The 19,846-nt window shown below is 37.6% G+C and overlaps 1 protein-coding gene across 1 annotated transcript in view; it reads left to right on the forward strand.

Moving 5' to 3' along the window:
• LOC6038636 (irregular chiasm C-roughest protein) overlaps nucleotides 1-19,846 on the forward strand; it is a 201,015-nt gene that overhangs the window by 163,556 nt on the left and 17,613 nt on the right. The gene's annotated exons all lie outside the window — the stretch shown is intronic.

A 19,846-nucleotide genomic window follows, 5' to 3' on the forward strand; every position in this document is an offset into this window, starting at 1 on the left:
CAAATATTCTATGTGTAATTATGTATATTCGGCGCATTCTTCCCGAAGTCCTTGTTGATAAAAGAAAGACACTAGTGGCAGGTTCTACACCCAAAGTTAAAGTCCATGTGGATAGTCCTTTCAAAAAGAAACGAGAGTAAAAGTACTACTTACCGAGAGTAATTACCTTTCGCGCTACAACAACAACAAATCGTGTTCATTCGTACATTGAACCAGTTCATCTTATTGAGTGGCCATATGGTGATGCAACAAGGTGGTATGATCCGTGGTGGCCAATACGGCAAAGGCGCAGTTCAATATGCCGAAGGCCGAGTCTCGGTATCGACCCTTTTTTTGAAGGTTGATTTTTTTTTGGAAAATGAAAAGTGCCATTTTACTACCGAACCATGCTCTTGATCCACTCGTATACCAATTCCCAGTTCTGGGTGTAGCATTGGTGGCCGAAAGCAATGAAGTCATTTTCGTATTTTTGTATAAACTACTATGTTTTGAAAAATAAAAACATTCCTGTAAGTATACTGAAAAAATGGTAGGCATAACACGGATGAGGTTTCCTCGACCCTCCTCCAATTTTTGTATTTTGTCTCAGATTACGAATCCGATACCTTTTTTCGGATATATTTTGAGGCAGTACGACCCCTTCAAAACTGGTGTTTGAAGAATCGGGCATGTAATTTTACTTGGTAATTGTTTCTATTAGTAGCATATCTTGATGGTTATTGGTTCAAACCCCTAAACATTTGAAGTCAAATTTGAAATTTAATCCGAAAAATGAATTAAATATCTGACCATCCTAATACGCATGCAAACGCTTACTGGCGGAACGTTTTGGCATCGAGGATTCCGTATACCATTATCGTCGCAGACCCCAGCAAGATTCGGTTTGTGGTTTTCCTACGAGAGGAGACATATGCACGACATTCCGATTCGGCATAGCATTTGCGTGAATGGTGATCATGCTTCCAATAAATCTAGTTCCTCATTCATTGCCGCAACGCGTCTGGCTAACCCTTGGCCCACGTTCAAACTCTCCTCTCAAATAGTGGAACAAAACCAATGCATTGCAGACTCTGAGAGGAGTTAGTAGGTATGTGTGTAATATTAATTCGAAGCAGCCCACCAAGACCGACCAACCAACCAACCAACCCTAGATGGATTTGGTAAGACTAAACGGATGAATTGATGTAATGCTCCACCCTTCGAACCGGATCATGGCCAATCCCATGATGAAAAATGAATGGACGCGTCGTAATGCAAATTCCTGGAATGATCTATTTGGCATCGAAAATCGCACTCTTTCATCAATTGAAACCGTTACCGATAACCGGGCAGATCAAATAAATTCCACTCAATGCCAGTGACGAGTGCAGTTGAATTGGTTGGAAAACTCAGCCTTTTCAGAATAAACTGTTTCCAGCGAATAAAAGTACACTTTTCAATATACTCACACACACACACACATTTTTACCGAAACAAAAAAGCAACCCGTATGACGACGCACGCACGTGAACACAGAGGAAAACTTTTCAGCTTTTACTCTTCAATTAATACTTTTTAACAAGCTTGCAACTTTTTTGTTTCCCTTGCTCGCGCACTCCTTCTTACAAAAGGGCTTTCCCCATATTATTTCAAAAAGTTCAGTACGTGTAGGAATCGGGAAATTTCATCGCAGTTTCACGAGAGACTTTACACGCACCAGCAGCAACAGCCGGTAGAGGTAATAAGTGCGTGCCGGAATGTTTTACAATGCTGTGATGGCTTAGCGTGGAACGTGCCGGGGAGCCTTTAAAAAGTTTAGAAGGATGGATTTTTCAAAAGTAAGGACAAGATGTTTGGTATCCTTAAGCAAATAAATTATAAACCCGTTTTTTGAGAATTTTCTGAATTAAAACCAAATTAGCAAGTTAAAAAATAATAATTGGAAATCATTGACTGCAATACTGAAGCAAAAAAAAATATACTGGCAAGCATTTAGAAATACAAAAAAAAACTTTCAACACTAAATTTTCTATCAGAAAATTATAAAAAATCTGAACAAATCACAGTGATCCAGTTATCCCACACCTTTGGAGCACAAGCAGACTTGAAACTCTTTTATGTAAGTTTAATGATATAAATAAAAAAAATGACTCTTATGGGTTAATGAAGATTCAAAAAGTACATTAAATTTCCCTTAAAATGACACGTTCTACAAAATTTTACAGTTGAGTAACGGAAACGTTTTTAAAACTTTTTTTGTGTTTTTTCCGATAAAAGAAACGTTTTTTTCGGAGTACAGTCGTCCCACATATTCGGAACGGTTTCCAAATCGGCCAATGTTCAAAAAATCATAGCAAATCGATAATTGAACTTAATGATTCGCTTTTTCCTTCATTTGAAAGCTTTTCTTGCGATCTTTCGAATGCTGTATCGAACATCTGCAAATTGCAAATCATTTTGAAGAATTACTTTGACCCTTGAAATCCACAAATTCGGAACACTTTTTTCTTACGAATGTAAACAAACTTTGGATCCCTCCAGGAGTACATATTTATTACCAAATAATGACTTCACACACTGAAACCAATGAAACTCAAGCTTAGTGATTGTTTAATAACTTTTTTTGTGAAAATATCAGTTAAATTCAGGTGTTCCACAATTGTGAAAGGCACAATAACATCCCAAAATTATGAAACAGGCCCCAGCAGCTGGACACCGAGTTGCGGCTGAGGACAAAAGCAAAGGCCAGCAGAGCCAACCAAGACCCCTACACAATCCCCCGTCCCTTCCCACGCCTTGTCTTTAACATCAATCCCTTCCCTACTAACCCCGAGTAGGCCGCGGGTAATCGGCTCCCCTCCCACTAACATTTATTCACAAGATCCTCTGTAATTATTAAGTCAAATGTAATTACAAAAGCCGACTCGGTCCTAACCAGGTCCCAGTACCGAAAAGGACCTAATAAAAATAATTTTATGAAAAAAAAAATATGAAACATGCCATTTGGAGGCAGTGTTTTGCTGCTCTGGACAAAATAGTCTTGGAATGAATTTTTTTGTTCAAAAAGTATTACCGTAAACTGGGGTGACTTTGATAGCCCGGGGTGACATTGATAGAAATTTGATTTGGCCACTATTTTTGATACATCCAATGTAACAGTCACATTTTTGCATATATGTTCGATAATAAGCTTTCTCTTAATGCTTACATACTCAAAATTCTCAAAAATGTTTAAATATTAATTTGACGAGCATTTGAAAAACCTATCAAAGTCACCCCTGGCTATCAAAGTCACCCCAGTTTACGGTACTTTTACTAGTGAAATAGCTAGATAATGTCCAAATGAAGGTTCTAAAAATAGTAGAGTCGACAGAAAAGCTACTTTTGGCATGCTTTTGACAAATTATCATAAAAGTGTTCCGAATTTGTGGGTGTTCCGAATATGTGGGATGACTGTACGCCATCAAATCTGGCGTCCAATTTTTCATAAAAGTCCCTTTGACACAAAATTTCTATCGCATCACCGCTACAAATGTTTGAAAACATGTCATTTTTCGCATGTTCAAAAATGGAAGGGGTCGTACCACCCCTCCATCACGAGATATAAAAAAATGAACCTCGGATTCGTAATCACGGGCAAAAGTTACCCCTTAGGACAAAGTTTTACACATATCGAAGAGGAGTCGGGGCAACTGCTGTGTGAGTTGGTGGAGAATTACCCCTTTAGCTGTTGAGATCATGATCAAATATTATTCACCTACAATACATGACCCAAAACTGTTGGGAACACATTTTTTTTTCATTTTCTTCAATCTTGTTATGAGCAAATCAAATTGAACCGAGAGATTACTATATTCCTAGAGCATTCTATTGAAAATTATATCTTTCCAATAAGTGGCAATTTTTTCGGAAGCGAAAATAATAATAATAAATAAAAATCCGTACCATCTGTACCTGAAATATGAATCAAATTTAGAAATATGACAGGTGAAATTCAGGCTTTTTTCGTCACAACAAGAGCAGCCAATTTTAATGCTTACCAATCAGCATCTGTTTTTCCACTCGTTTTACCACAAACCAGCAACAGAAGAGCCCCATCATTGCTGGGGGTTTGACATGCAAAATCTATGCGCATACCAAATTTGGTGAGGTATAGAGATTTTTTTTTCACTGAAACCATCCCCACACGTGCTTCTCTGTGGTGCGTTGGTGGGTGGTGGTTATTTCGTCTGACCAAGCGTTGAACGAAAAGTGATGACTGAGGGCCACCTACGCACACGATCATCGGTGGTGGTGGTGGTGGTGGCGAATTTCCATTTTTACGGTGTCAGCCAACTTGACCATCAACCGGACCGGGCGCTATGTTTTGTGCACATGAAGTTGCAATAATTTCCAACATCAACGCAACATGGACGAGACCCACGTGGGGGAAGGGAGGAGATGCATGAGTTTGCAAAAAATAACACATTTTTCGACTCCAGTGGGTAACGCATATTCTGCAGCACTGCCTTCTCGGTTTCAAGCAGGGCAAAATGCGGATCAGGTCTAGGATACACGGAAAAAGTTCACTCATTTTTGTGAGAGAAGTCTCTTATTTTAACACGCTGAATGTAAAGTATTTCTGTACAAGATAATCAAACACTCACATGAAGGACCGGCAGCTTGACATTTCGAACAAGTTCATCTTAAAAAAAAGATTTTTTAACTAAGCCGTTTGATAGTTATTGTTTACAGTTCAGCATTTGTCAGGACACATTTTTCCGTCTATTTCGGATGACCCGGTATCGGTGGGCCTAGCTGGCTGGCCGGGACAGGTTTCCCTGTCGAGTGTGAACCACCGCACGCCGCACCGGTGAGCAAACCGCACTCACACACGTCCTGGCCGCGTCGTCATGCTCCATGTGTTACCAAAGGATCGCGGTTGGTGGGTGATGTGGTGGCCACCATCCATGCCTGCCAGTCAGCCAGGTTATAGGCCCCATTCGTACCTCGGTAAATATTTGTCCGAGCTTTGGGAAATATAATTGAATTTTATATTAGTTTTATCCCCTCAGTTCAACTGGAACGAAGGTGGGAGAGAGAGTGGGATGTGAAAAGCTGAAACCTAAAGGTAAAGCTTGGCCGATGTCAAGGACATTTTTAAAAAATGGTCATAAACAATCATACGGCTATTTCCATCTTTGCTTTATTTAGTTTTTATCACATTTATTTAGAAAAGTGGTATTAAAAGGAATTTTAAGGGGTATCAAAGAATATTTGAATGTAGGTATTTAAAAAAAAAATTTAAAGCACAGTTTTTTTTAAGGAAAACAAACATTTAGAGCTCAACAACCAACATCCAAAATGTTATTAAAAAATAAATTAGATTTGAATCGACTACCGTCAGTAGCGGTGACATTATGTCTGGGGGGTGTGATTGGGTCAAAGTGATTTTTTACGGATTTGATAATTTCGCAGGTTCTTCTCAATGAAATTAAATGCTGTTAAAATTGTTGTGTAGGGGTCATCTTAAGAAGATTAGCTGATGCAGCTGTCTAAAGTTGAGGTACGTTTTTAACCACAAATTTCATCTCGAAAATCAACTTTTTGAATGTTTTGAAATCTCTACTTCAAACATTGCATTATGTCAATACGTTTCCCTTGAACAAGAAACACTGTTGAATGACTTGTTTTTACCATATTGTTGTATATCGTCGCCGTCGTGCTTGTCGTACGTGCATTTTGGGCCAAATTTGTGCAGTTCGCAATGCTTCACCTTTTGACCTTCACAGATCCCCAAAATTATATTTCAATCCTGAGATATTCAACGAAATCCGAAAAAAAACTCCGTGCATTTTTGTCACTTTACATATGAAAGTAATTTCAATCTTGTCGTGCTATCTTGTCACTCCCTGAAAATTGATGTAAGTGCGACAACTGGCCAAAGGGATTTCAGGTCAGAACGCGTTTGACGCACGTACAAATTAGACTACCGTAAACATTAGTAATTATAACACGGGACTCCAGCAACCTACTTCAACCAAACTTTGGGACAATGCACATAATGGTTAGCCAAACAAAACGTGTTTTTTATTGTTTACATTGCGTGCTTTCGTTTTTGTTTATTCAAGGTCAAACATTAAATCGCGTTTTTCTCGGAACGTCGAAATAGCGGGTGTGACAAGATAGCACGACGACGTCGATTTGAGCTTAATTTTACTTTCATTTGACTCAATGTCACGCCCCCTAAGCGATAAGATTGGGTTTATTCAAAATCCAAATTCCACTATATTTTGAGAAAATGTCAGTCAATTATCTAAGAATAATGCTACGTTAAAAAAAAATTTGATTTAATTTAAATTGTATTTGTTATTAAGAAATTACGAGTGATATATCGTTTTTTGAACCATAGTCAACCCCACTGACGGTACCAAAAATTTTGCACGTCCTTTCCATGAAACCAAAAGCTCCTTTCGTGATTCAATCGAATCGAGCCTGTCGCATTCATTCAGGTGAACTTTAGTGGAGCTGCTTCCGAGCAGTTCTAAATTTCAAAGAAATTGTGGCTCAAGAGAGTGGGTAGCGCGCACATCAAAGCTAGTCAGTCACCTCCATTCATCTCGTCAGCATAAATCAAACGGCTTCCACCGCCAGCAGCAATGCTGCCACGATGTAACCCATCCAAATGTGCTTCATGCTTACATTCATTTCAATTTGTTTCGTCATTCACATTAGAAGGAGAAGCTTTTTCCCACGGCAGCACGTGAGGGGGCTCACAAGCGCTGAATAATGGGGCCCTTTTTCCAAGAGGGTTGCAAACGTTTCTCGTCGTCAGCGTCAAGTTTTTGGGGCTGAAAATAGAAGGTCCAACCACTTTTGGAACGGACAAACTCTACCTTCCCCAACCCCGCTTCCCCTTTGTTCCATCGTGACCAAAAGAAAACGGAAGTAACTTTTATTGTTTCCTGTTCAAATCACCGTCATGGTTTTCTAAATTTACTTCATTCACGACATTTGGGCATAAATTTTGAAAACCAAGTCAAAAAGAGCATGACCGTAGAGAGAGAAAAAAGTGTGTGAGCGCTCCATGAAGAGGAGGGTCGAAAAACATCCCTCCAAGATTGGTTCAAAGAAAACTGTTAAACGGAGTGAATTTAGAGTTTTGCAAAAAAAAAAAACAATTTTGTTACTTTTTTGTGTATATTACAATTTGTTCACTGTTCAAGGATTTGGAATTGGATAGGATTTCGATAACATTGAAAAAATATACAATATAATGAGTTTCTTTGCTTCTCTACTAAAATTGGCGACATTTCTGACTAGTGGACAGAATCAATGGGAAACATCACAATAAATGATGCGTGAGTCTAATATCCACTTTTTTTCATCCAATCATTCTGACTACTCAACATTGATTATTGGAGCTTGATATCTATTTAAGTAAATATAAATATATATGAAGAATAATCGAGTGATATTATCCGTCTTGATTAGTTTGAATATTATCTTAATCATTTACCTGAACATCAAAGTTTGAATCTCAAATGCCCTAGTATTCTTGTGACCACATTCATCCAAAATTTGACAGAGATTTGTCAATTGGAAGATAACAGGTTAAAAATGTGTTTCCACGATATCTTACTATAGCGTTTGACAAATTTGGTTTATATCTGGGATGAACACACACATTATAAGAATAAAAAAATGTTCAAAAATCATAGTTTGAATAAGATAATATTAGTAAATCAAAATTAGAACAAATCCAAAGACAAACGAAAATCTATGAAGAATGGAATAACGTCATGATTCGAAATCCGGACACTTAGTAGCAAATCATTCTTGTATTAGCTGACAAAAAATCTTGAAATAAGTTGTGAATGTATAAATATCACCAGGATGTAGTGTACACAGTCAATTTCAAGAGAAATTATGCAAAATATGTCTTTTCTAACAATTTTTCATCAGAATTTTAAAATTAAAATGACTTGATGTGCTTCGAATCCCGGACACTGAAAGAAGCTGATTCGAAATCCGAACACTTTTGCTTCGAATTCCGGTCACTGGTTTTTCTTACGAATCGCACAAATTTGAATTGAAAATTTAGCGAATTGCATTTTTTAGGTCTCAAATAAGCTGTTAACATCAAAACATTCGATTCTTTGTATAAAATTTCGCTAGAATTTAAGGAAATCAGAACCATAATTTTCTGCTTTGCCTTCCCGGTGCTTCGCACGCCTCTGAAATATTTCAGTGGAATGTTTCTCATTTTTGATAAACTCATACTTTCATTTTATTTAATTGTTTTAACATTGACTACAGCGTCCAAACCAATTTGAAATGCAAGTTGATGTAAGAATTCATCAAATACACAGTTTTGACAATTATTATGCAAACTTATATTCAAATAAATGATGAAACAAGATGAGGTGTCCGGGTTTCGAAGCGTCCGGGAATTCGAATCATGACGTTATGTATTGATATTTCATTTAATTCATTGAAGGATTAAAACATACGTTTTGGATGATTGGTTTAGGATAGAAATTGATTAAACTGCATAAAAAAAGATAAAACGGTTTTGGTTAAATCCCTCGGTAGATTAAAATTCCTTACATGCCCCAAATTCTTGACGGATTTGAAAATAAATACACTGGTTCAACACAAAGCTCAATGCTCGGCAGGTACAATTAAACTAAATTGAAAAATTCTGTTTGTGAAATTCCCCAAACTAGAGCCAAAACCAATTCAACACACGGTATTTTGTAAAACTGAAACGAAGCCCATCCAAAGTGCGGAAGCGGTCAAAAGGGGCAGACTTTCCACCCGCGATAAAAATGATTTTAGTGCGCAGATAACAGGGGGAATAGTTACCATTCAGCTCAACCATGACCTTTCCCCATCACCCACCGAACGCCACACCTCGGGCGAAAAACGACGCTTCGGAATGTCTCGAACTAATTGAAATTTTCTCCACCCAGCTCGGCTCCGATGATGGTGGAAGCTAACTGTGGAATGCGCTTTATTGAAGCAGGGAACGATCGTCAAAGCAGCTTCGCTGGTAGTAGCTCTAACTAGCTCGAGCAGCGGCAGCTGAGCAATTCTGATGCCGAGGGGTGAAAACAGCATTAAATTATCATAACATTCATAATAACGCCATTGCTAGAATGTCGCCCCCACCCTCAGTCGTCGAAAGCTCCTTCCTTTGCTGAGCTTTTTCACCCCGCACTACGAGGGCAACACGTCGGGGGCAGATTCGGCTCGGCTCAGAACACCGGCGTCATCCTTTTCGCACCGTGACGGAGCCAAGTCACACCGGATTATTTCCGAAAAGCTAATAAAAATAAATCTTCAAACGGTGGCACATTTTTGCGCAGATCCTATTTGCGAGCGTGCTGCAGAGCTTGCCTGCCGCAGACGACGATGGCGAAGATTCTGCGATGGAAGCCTAGGAATCTAGGGATGATGGCCGGTGGGGTATAGGAAGCTAGTTTTGTTTATCTCTTAGAATTTGGCGAAAAAGTAACACTTGATCCTTTTGCCTTCCTCACTGAGGTAAGGCTTTAATCCTGCTCTAAAAATGAACTTCGTATAAAAACGTCGTAGACCCACCTTCATGTATACATATCGACTCAGAATCGAAAACTGAACAAATGTCTGTGTGTATGTATGTATGCGACCAACAAACTAGCTCATGTTTCTAGGCACTGGCTGAACCGATTTGACCCGAACTTGTTGCATTCGACTTGGTTTAGGGTCCCATAGATCGAGTTTTATACAGATTGAAGTTTCGATAAGTAGTTCAAAAGTTATGTATAAAAATGTGTTTTCACATATATTTGGATCTCACTTAACTGTATGTAAACTATGTCCGGGTCCATCATCCGACCCATCGTTGGTTAGGTTATCAAAATACCTTTCCAACGAGTTCAAAACATTGAAGATCTGGCAACCCTGTCTTGAGATATGGCCACTTAAGTGATATTGATATACTTTTTTGAAGCCGGATCTCACTTAAATGTATGTAAGCTATGTCCGGATCCACCATCCGACCCATTGTTGGATAGGTTATCACAAGACCTTTCCAACGAGTCCAAAACATTGAAGATCTGGCAACCCTGTCTCGAGATATGGCCCCTTAAGTGATATTGATGTACTTTTTTGAAGCCGGATCTCACTTAACTGTATGTAAACTATGTCCGGGTCCATCATCCGACCCATCGTTGGTTAGGTTATCAAAATACCTTTCCAACGAGTTCAAAACATTGAAGATCTGGCAACCCTGTCTTGAGATATGGCCACTTAAGTGATATTGATATACTTTTTTGAAGCCGGATCTCACTTAAATGTATGTAAGCTATGTCCGGATCCACCATCCGACCCATTGTTGGTTAGGTTATCACAAGACCTTTCCAACGAGTCCAAAACATTGAAGATCTGGCAACCCTGTCTCGAGATATGGCCACTTAAGTGATATCGATGTACTTTTTGGAAGCCGGATCTAAAAAATAGATGAAACTTGTGTACAGCCATTGTTGTGAGGAAGGCTCCAACCACATAGGTGGATTAAGTTAGTTTTTTTCAAAGAAAATAATTCAAATAGAGCAAATACCAATAATTTGAAAGAGCTCTTAAAGGATTTTTATAAATCATCTGAAACTCGAACCAATAATTGCTGCAAAGCAATATAATCTAATAATGATGACATTGAATTGCAGCTCTAATGCATATTGCTTATGAGACCACCCAAAAGATAATATAATTGGAATCACTTTTCGGCATTCCGTATTGGTTTATCAAATAGATCTCCAAAACTCTGTTCTGCACATACAACAACTATTTTCATTCGATAAACTAAAAAAATAACTACATTAAATTGAATGGAATATTTTTTCATAGTCATATTATTCACAAACAAATCTACTGCCCATGCTTGCATAAATGTCCCATATGCAAAAACAGCAAGCTGAGAAAAACGCATTTGAAGTTTGTCTCACACATAAAGCTACGTGTTGAGTTTTCACGAAAAAACTGGATTTCCTCCTGATTTCTAGAACAAAGTACTGGATGTTATAGGCTTTTCTGAAAGATCACACGATTTTGAACAAAACTTCATCAATAACTAAAATACGATGAAAATGCATATGAGACATTTATGCGATCAGGGGCAGTCTATCTCTTTGTGAAAGACATTAAATATAAAACAATAATCTTTTGATAGGATTTAGAGCGTCAAACTTTTTGTTGTTGTTTGCTGGTCGTTATTTTTTGCTATGACCAACACAAAACAAACCACCCTACGATATTTGCTGCCAATACTGCTCCACCTTCCACGGAGGCGTGAGTAAAAATCTACCTTTATCACTGTTCACCATCCATTCCCTTCTTAGACTTTAACTAGGTCAAAATAAATAAAGGTAAACAAGTGTCACTCTTGCTCAGAAAGTGTTTTATTGCTCATAGGAATATCTGTGGCGATGAGTTGCCAAAACCATTTTTTTTACAAATTTACATTACATGATGAAAATTAATAGAATTTTAAACCATCACATTTTTTTAATTAAACAATTTTGAACAATAATTAAATTAACATTCCCTTTTTAAAGGTTTACATTTCATATTCTGGCAACCCTGATCTTATCTCCTAGTACAGCTGGTGACGATGTCTTAGTCACATACCTTGTCACAGCCAACCAGTACAGTCGAGCAGCTCTAGCTAGTAGCTACATTACTTTGATAGTAGGATCATTCTTTTACAGTACAGGCAAACCCGAGGAGGAGGACATCATCTCTTGCCAACGCCGTAGCAAGTGGCCCCCGGAGAGTTTGCTGAAATTTCATAATCTAGCAAGAATTTGGTACGCTTCATCGTTATTCATATTGCCACTTTATTAAAAATTCCATTGATTTTTTGAAGCGTTGATGTTTCACTTTATCGCTCCTTCGAGGACTAGTGCAGTTTGAGATACTTTTAGCATTCTGACCACATTTGTTTTTAATCAGCAATTCCATTTGAAAAGAGCCTAAACCAAAAAAAAAGTTCTCCGATCGGGCTCAAAATTTTTCTGGGGGTTCCTTGGCCAAATAATTAGACCCGTATTTTTGTTTTTGGTGCAGGGGTTCAAAAATGGCAATTTCGTCATTTTCGCAAAACCACTTTTTCTAAAATCATATCTCGCGCCATTTCATCCGATTTTAGCTGTCTTAGACGCAAAGAAAGGTGATGAGTTTGGCTATTTGGGAAAAATAGTAAAAAGTTCAAAAATCTAGCTTAACTATTGAAAAGTCGTATGAAAACTTAAAATGGCGTGTGTCTGGACCAAGAGCCTATGTCTGAAAATATTTTATCGGATTCCTCGGAAAATTTCACATAACATATACAAAAATTGGCGATGTCGAACCGTACGTTTCGAGATATGATTTTGAAAAACTGCGTTTTCGACGCGCCACGCGCAAAAACGGGAAAATGACGAAATCGGCAAAATCAACTTTTTCCACTAAAACTGCGATAACTTTAAAATTTCAGCGATGACCTATAGATGTTATGGTACCAAAAGTTGCGTCTCTCAATTACGAAAATTTTGGTACCCAGACATGTATAGGTCATCGCTGAAATTTTAAAGTTATCGCAGTTTTAGTGAAAAAGTTGATTTTTTGCCGATTTCGTCATTTTCCGTTTTTGCGCGTGGCGCGTCGAAAACGCAGTTTTATTTTCAAAAATCGTATCTCCAAAACGTACGGTTCGACATCGCCAATTTTTTGATATGTTATGTGAAATTTTCCGAGGAATCCGATAAAAATATTTTCAGACATAGGCTCTTTGGTCCAGACACGGTCAAAACGCCATTTTAAGTTTTCATACGACTTTTTCAATAGTTAAGCTAGATTTTGGAACTTTTACTATTTTTCCCAAATAGCCAAACTCATCACCTTTCTTTGCGTCTAAGACAGCTAAAATCGGATGAAATGGCGCGGAGATATGATTTTTCGAAAAAAGTGGGTTTTGCGAAAAATGACGAAAATTGCCATTTTTTGAACCACCCTAGCACGATGTAGGCCACCCTAATGGCCAAACAAAAAAATACGGGTCTAATTATTTTGGCCAAGGAACCCCCAGAAAAATTTTGAGCCCGATCGGAGAACTTTTTTTTTGGTTTAGGCTCTTTTCAAATGGAATTGCTGAATAATTTGATTCAAAAAATTGTTCTGATATATTCCCGTACGCTTATCAAATACCTTGGAGGATTGGAAACCAACATCATCCCTCAAGTAAATTAATGATAATTCCAAAGAAAAAAAAAAAACAATAAATCCCATCACTTGAGTCGTACAAAACTTTGATTCGCCGGTGGGTAGAAAAATACTCCCAGAGGACGTCATTGCTGAAAGACTGCTGCTGCTGCAGCCGGCATGGAATACCAAAGCTCAATGCTTTCGAAAGTTATGCCATAATAAGGCCTCCCTTCTCACCCTGTTAGATGCGCCTAAGGCGACGACGTCGATGACGATGGTGATAATAAAAATAATAATAATTCAGAGGGACTGCCTTTTATTGGTCCCAATCGGATCGTTAGAACTTATTTACGATTTCGAAAGTAGACACTTTACGATGAGACATTACGATATTTGGGCCGGCTTGTTTCCGTAGCTGTTTATTTTTTCGTGAGACAAAACAGGACATTTGCAAGTTCTTTGCTGAAAATTGTCTTCACATAACGAGTATGTATTTACAGGATGATTAAACACCCAAACGGTGTTCGAATCGTTTTGCTACAAATTTGCATGAAAGTATAACAGAAGCTGCATGAAAACTGTTCTCATGAATTTTTTGTGATATAGGGGTTTTTGCCCGTTACCGACAATCATCGGCATTACCGACGGCTGTTTGATTGTTTTGCAGAAAAAAAACTAATAAAACGAGGAGTGGACCACGAACTTCTTTGATGTAGATCCGACACGCTACCACCACGCCGCGGAGCGCTTGATGAAAGAAGAATGATAGAGCACAAACATATTCTGCTTTGTGCTTGATAACGGGTCAGGAGATATGAGTATTGGTAAGGACTGCAGATCACTGACATTTTACACACTGACAAAATAAATACACGGACTTGCTACAAATTTTTTTAGAAAGGGTAACATTTTTTGTAGCAAATCCTCTATGACAGGTTTTGATATATATTTTTCCTGTGGGTGTACAGTAGGGTGCCCAGAAAAAATGACCTCCTGCTTCACAAGCGGAAAATGGTTTATTGGGTTATTTTAAGCATCTGTGCAAACTTGGAGCGAAATTAGTTGAATTTAACCCATTGATACTTGGGCACGGCGTGTTTTCTAGAACAACCTTATCAGGAAAAAATAGTCATCGCTACGATCAAATGTGTCTTATAGGAAATTTTCTCAGCTTCCCAATGTTTCTAAGAGCGAAATGTTTCATCAAGAAATTTCTGAGATATCTTCATTTTAAGTTTTTTGATTTAAAATCCTCCATCATTTATTGAAAACTTTTTAAAAAACAGTTAGGGGTACTTGTCAAATGATGTGTTTTATGTGTCATTTTCTGATCAAAATGGGCAAAATAAGACAAGAAACAAATTTGTAGAAGGTTGCAAATCACTAAACATTTTGAAAATTATATTTTAACTGGTTTTGAATCTGTAAGATTTATTCAGTAATTAAAATCATAATACCTTCTTAAATTGAAAATTTTACTTGAATTAATAGATTATTACATTATTTTTGTGAAAATATATCAAGTGTCTGCTCTGATTTGGCTGATACAACCAAAATTTTTGCAGGTTTGAGATTGTTAAGGGTGTTATTGCATTTCTATGAATAAATATGATATTTCCTTAAACAGACATGAACATTGAACTTGACCAGGAACATAGATACAAAACATGATTTAAAATCTAAAATGTGCTACAAATTACTGCTGCATGCTTCAACAGTCATATTTTCATGAGTATAAAGTAAATATATCATTTTTAATGTATTACTGTTGAAAATGCATTTGAAAGTAGCAATAAATTTCGTGTGGTTTAACTGAGAATGTTGAAAAAACCTTCACAAACATTTTTTTGAATAAAACAAAAATAAAATTTTAATTTTAACAAAAAATCAAGCAGAAGCCTAGTTATACAAGTTATTTGAGCAAAACTCAAGACACTTGTAAAACGTTTTAAAACAGATAAGACTTTAGCTAAATACAAGCTAAATCAGAGCCAACGATTGAGATTTGTACACACAACTTATGTAAATATATATTAAATCTTGTAAACGTGTATTTTAATACAGGTTTCTGATTTTAATTTATAAATAAATCCCGCATATTCAAAATCTCAGTTAAAACTTAACTTTTAAAATATTTCACGATTTGCAACCTATTACGCAGTTGTTTCTTGTCTTATTTTGCACACTTTTATGAGTAATTGACACATAAAACGCATCATTTGACAAGTTTCTAAACTGTTTTTTTAAAGTTTCCAATAAATGATGAAGGAAATCAAAACAAAAAAAAAAAACTTAAAATAAAGATATCTTAGTAATTTTTCGATGAAACATTTCGCTCTTAAAAGCATTGGAAAGCTGAGAAAATTTCCTATAAGACACATTTGAAAGTAGCAATGACTATTTTTTTCTCCTTAAGGTTGCCCAGAAAATACATCGTGTTGGGCCTAAAGTTGGTGAAAAAAATGTTTTTTTTACAAAAATTACTTTTTTAAATATTTTTTTAAGTTTTATGGCTTTGGTATATTTACCGATTTTGCTCATATTTGGCCCAGAGTCCTAGAATAGCTCAAGGAACAATATTAAGCTTATGGAGCGAGGTTTACAGAAAAAGTCCCATATTCTGGGCACCCTATTGTACAGTAATAACTTGTAAATCCTTCGCTAAAAGTGGTTCCATCTTGTCCATTTCCGTCCCTGGTTATCTCTCACAACGTTGACTTTGAGGTAAAATAATCGTCTGTTTATTGATGTTCCCTCCGAACAACCATTGAAAACCTATCAATTTTCCAGAAGATTTCAATAAACGATTATCAGTATTTATAGACCGAGGCCGCAAACGATCCCGCAAAACAAATCCCAACCCTAAACGAGAGGTAAATACGCCTTCTAAAAATATGAAAGAAAAATGTTAAACGCCAACCGCTAAACAGAAAGCCACTGGCAACAAGTACCTCCAACTAACCCATTCAGAGAGAAAGAGGGAGAGTGGGCAGACCAACCTCACTCACTCACTTTGTATGGAAGGAAACAGAAAATTGATTGATTAACTCGTTTTGCTTACCGGTCGTCCTGAAGGAGTAACTTTTGCCGCCACTCCCTTCCCCCCAATTCCTCCCTCAAGGCAAAGGTCCGTCTGATAAAGGGGCGGCTATTAACATTTGATCGATTCGATTATCTGGGAAGCGAACGGCCGGCGGACGCTGCCTTTGAAGTGGCTTCTTCTTGTGGGCATAATTTTCCTCTATGTACACAGTAGCTTTGGTTGAATTTGGAATTCAAAGGAAAAGTTGTTGATTGAATGTGGGGAGAGTGTGCAAAACTGAAGACAGATAGTCGATATTCATACGTGTTTGAGTGGAGTAGAGAAAAGTTGAAATTTTAGGATTTTACGCTTGGACGGGCTTGAAGACGGGCACCAATGATTTTCATGTGGTTGTTCTAAATTTATTTTCATGAAAACAACTCACAGTTTTAAAAATCCAATCTTACAAACAATACGATATTTTCTGCGAAATTTACCTAAAACCGCACAAAATCACCCAAAAGAGCAGTTCATTCAATTACAAACCGAATGAAATCAACTCTCACGGGACTTTGCGTTTGCTTCCATTCAGCCTGCGTTAAAATCAGCCTGAAAACATCCACCTCGGCAACTCGTGATGGTGGTGGTGAAACAACATTTCTTGAAATTTCAAATCACCTTGGCCCAAACCACCCGTCGCGTTCCCTACGTCAGTCAGTGCGTCGCCACAACAGCCAAGTGAGGTGAGTGGGATCGCGTAAATTACATGAAACAGAAGTTAAATCCAACTTTTCCGTTTGTTCTGGCTTCCCGTGCTCTTTCATGGCCCCGGGCAATTACTCAAAATGCGAGAAAAACAAAACACTTGAAAGCTTTTTCACTTCTTTTCCTCCCCAAAACACCCCCTCCTTGCCAAGGACTAGACTACACCTCCCCCTTCTCTCTCACAATTTCCAAGTTGGGAGTTTTCCGGAAGAAAAGTTCCGTTTTGCAACGCGCTTTGTTGGCCTTGCTTAAATACTCTGTCCCAAGAAAGCAAAAGATTTGATTTCGAGGGGGAGTGTGATAAGGAGGAAGTGAGGAGGGTCACAAGGGTGGGCGCTGGTTTGACCACCCTTGGGGGAAAATTCTATGACTACCCTTCGGAAAACAACGACGGATAACACGCATCAGTCGAGATGTTTTTCTCGCTTCCAGGAAAACAAAGAAAAACAACATCAAAAAACTTTAATTCCACTAATAAAGAAGCATAAGTTGGGAAAGTTCTGCGGAATCAGAACAAACGTGCTTCGGTAGAGGTAAATCCATAATTCTTAATAAAAATTTTACGAGAGTTTGATTTATTGAAATCATTCTTTAAGTGAACTGAAATGTATTTGTTTTTTTTTTGTTTTACTTTTTGTTCAATTAAAGAAAGACGAGCTTCAATTAAATTTGAAGCTTGTCTTTTACGATGAAGTCCTGGAAAATTCATCATACTATAAATATGGCAGAAACAGATACTTCGTGATCTAATCAACTTTTCCATAGAAGCACAAATCCCTCTCTGAGCATGGCTCAATGTCCATTGGCTCCAAATAGAATCAATTAATTTCCATTCCCCCCCCCCCCTTAAATAAAGCGAATGTATTGCCCAATTGTGCTTCGCCCCAATTAGTGCTGGATGCTCCTCAATCCGTCTTATTAGCAGAGTAACAACAACCGAAACTGATTGTGAATCCTTGTTGCCAGCCAATGAAGCATCCATCCACTCTAACAACACCTTCTCCATCCAACTCTGACCTCACTTCAGCGAGGATTTTCCCGCGACGGAATCTCAACCGTATTCAGGTCCACACTCGCGCGCAATCCAGTTTACCCCCTCTCCCTCCCTGACAGGCTAAAGCTCTCCACAACTGGACCCGAAATTAATTTCGACTGTTTATCCGCGGCAAACGACCCGGGCCACTTCTATTTAATTAGAAAATATTTCTCGGAAAACAGCATTTCCATTTTTGAACTCAGACACACCCGAAAAAACACGCAAAAAACGACCTTCCCACGCGTTCATTCGGTAATAGAACAACTCCGTTGAAGAAGCTTTGGGCTGAGGGCGAGCTTTCAGCCACAAAACTGATACAGAAAGTAAAGGGAGCTAAGCTTGAAATACAACAATTCCACGTCAAATCAGCTCAATATGAATAAAAAAAAATCCATTTTATTTTGCTGAATAAATACGATTTTTGCAAGACTCACTATTTTCTTATGTCTTTGGGGTCACACCAACCGACATTAACAACCCTAATATCCAAACAAAAAGTATAAGTCTCACAAATTAATCCAAAACGCTCCAAAAAAACAATTTGAGCTCAGCCTCTTGATTTGATTGCTGCTGGTTTGACATGGAATTTCCGAACGTGTCGGATGCAAGCCTGGGTTCAGATTAGGAATATGAAAAAGGATATTTCTAATTGAAGGATTGAGCGCTGTTTACTTAATCCTTTCGCACGAACGCGTACTTAGGCTGGCTTTCTTGAGGCAAAATTTAATAAATTTCAACGGTAATTTGCTTGCTAGACATTGCAAAGATTTGCCCCAGATTAGGCGATTTGCGGATTTCCATGAGTCTTCTATTTGGGCTGAGTATTAGGGAGGCTCCACTTTTTATGGGAATCTTGCACCAACGGGTTTTGGTCCCTATTATACCCTTAGGTTTAACCTCAGCGAGGTTTGCCGAAAATTGTTAAATTATGTTTTGGAAATCCAGAATATGATTTTAAATATTCTTCAACAAATTTTGGTACTACAATACATTTGTCAACGGATACAGCATGTTCAAAGCAGATTTAAAACAAGATTTTAAATTTATATTTATATCAATGCGTTTAGTGAATGAGTAAAAATTTCGACTTTAAAGCATCAAAGAAAGTGAAATCGATCTTTAATTTATAATATATTAGGATACTGAATATTTGTAAGACATTTTGGAAATCTGGAAACACTGGAACATAAAAAAATGTCTTAAAGAAGAGGAGATTTTTTGAAATGTTTTATTTTTATCTGAACCATTAGAAGAATACATTTTTGTTGCCTGATAAAAGCTACTGGCAATAAATCAATTGACTCGTGTTGGGTTTATTTAGCTCAATGATCCAGTGTTTGAAAACCCAAGATTTAATTAAAAACGTTACTTAATCCACCCTTAGGTGGTTGTTGCCTTCCTCACATTTAGAGGGTAATGCTATCCAAAATAGATACACAAGGGCGGACCTTTCAGTGTTCTATCAACTTGATTCATTATTCATATCATCAGATTGGGTAGTCAAATCTTCATAATTCAGGGCACTTATGTGCTTATAACTTTTGATAGAGTTGTCAAATCTGCAATCTACTGAACTCGTTGGAAAGGTATTTTGATTACCTATCCAACAGGTCGCATGATAGATCCGGACAACGTTTTCATCAAAATATATGAGATCCGGCCTCTAAAAAGTTCATAAATAGCACTTAAGTGCGCATAATTTTTGATAGAATTGCTAGATCTTCAATCTTTTGAACTCGTTGGAAAGGTCTTTTGATCACCTATCCATCGACATGTCGCATGATAGATTCGGACAACGTTTTCATCGAATTATATGAGATCCGGCCTCTAAAAAGTGC

This window comes from Culex quinquefasciatus, chromosome 1, assembly GCF_015732765.1.
Source record: "Culex quinquefasciatus strain JHB chromosome 1, VPISU_Cqui_1.0_pri_paternal, whole genome shotgun sequence".
Classification (NCBI taxonomy): Eukaryota; Metazoa; Arthropoda; class Insecta; order Diptera; family Culicidae; genus Culex; species Culex quinquefasciatus.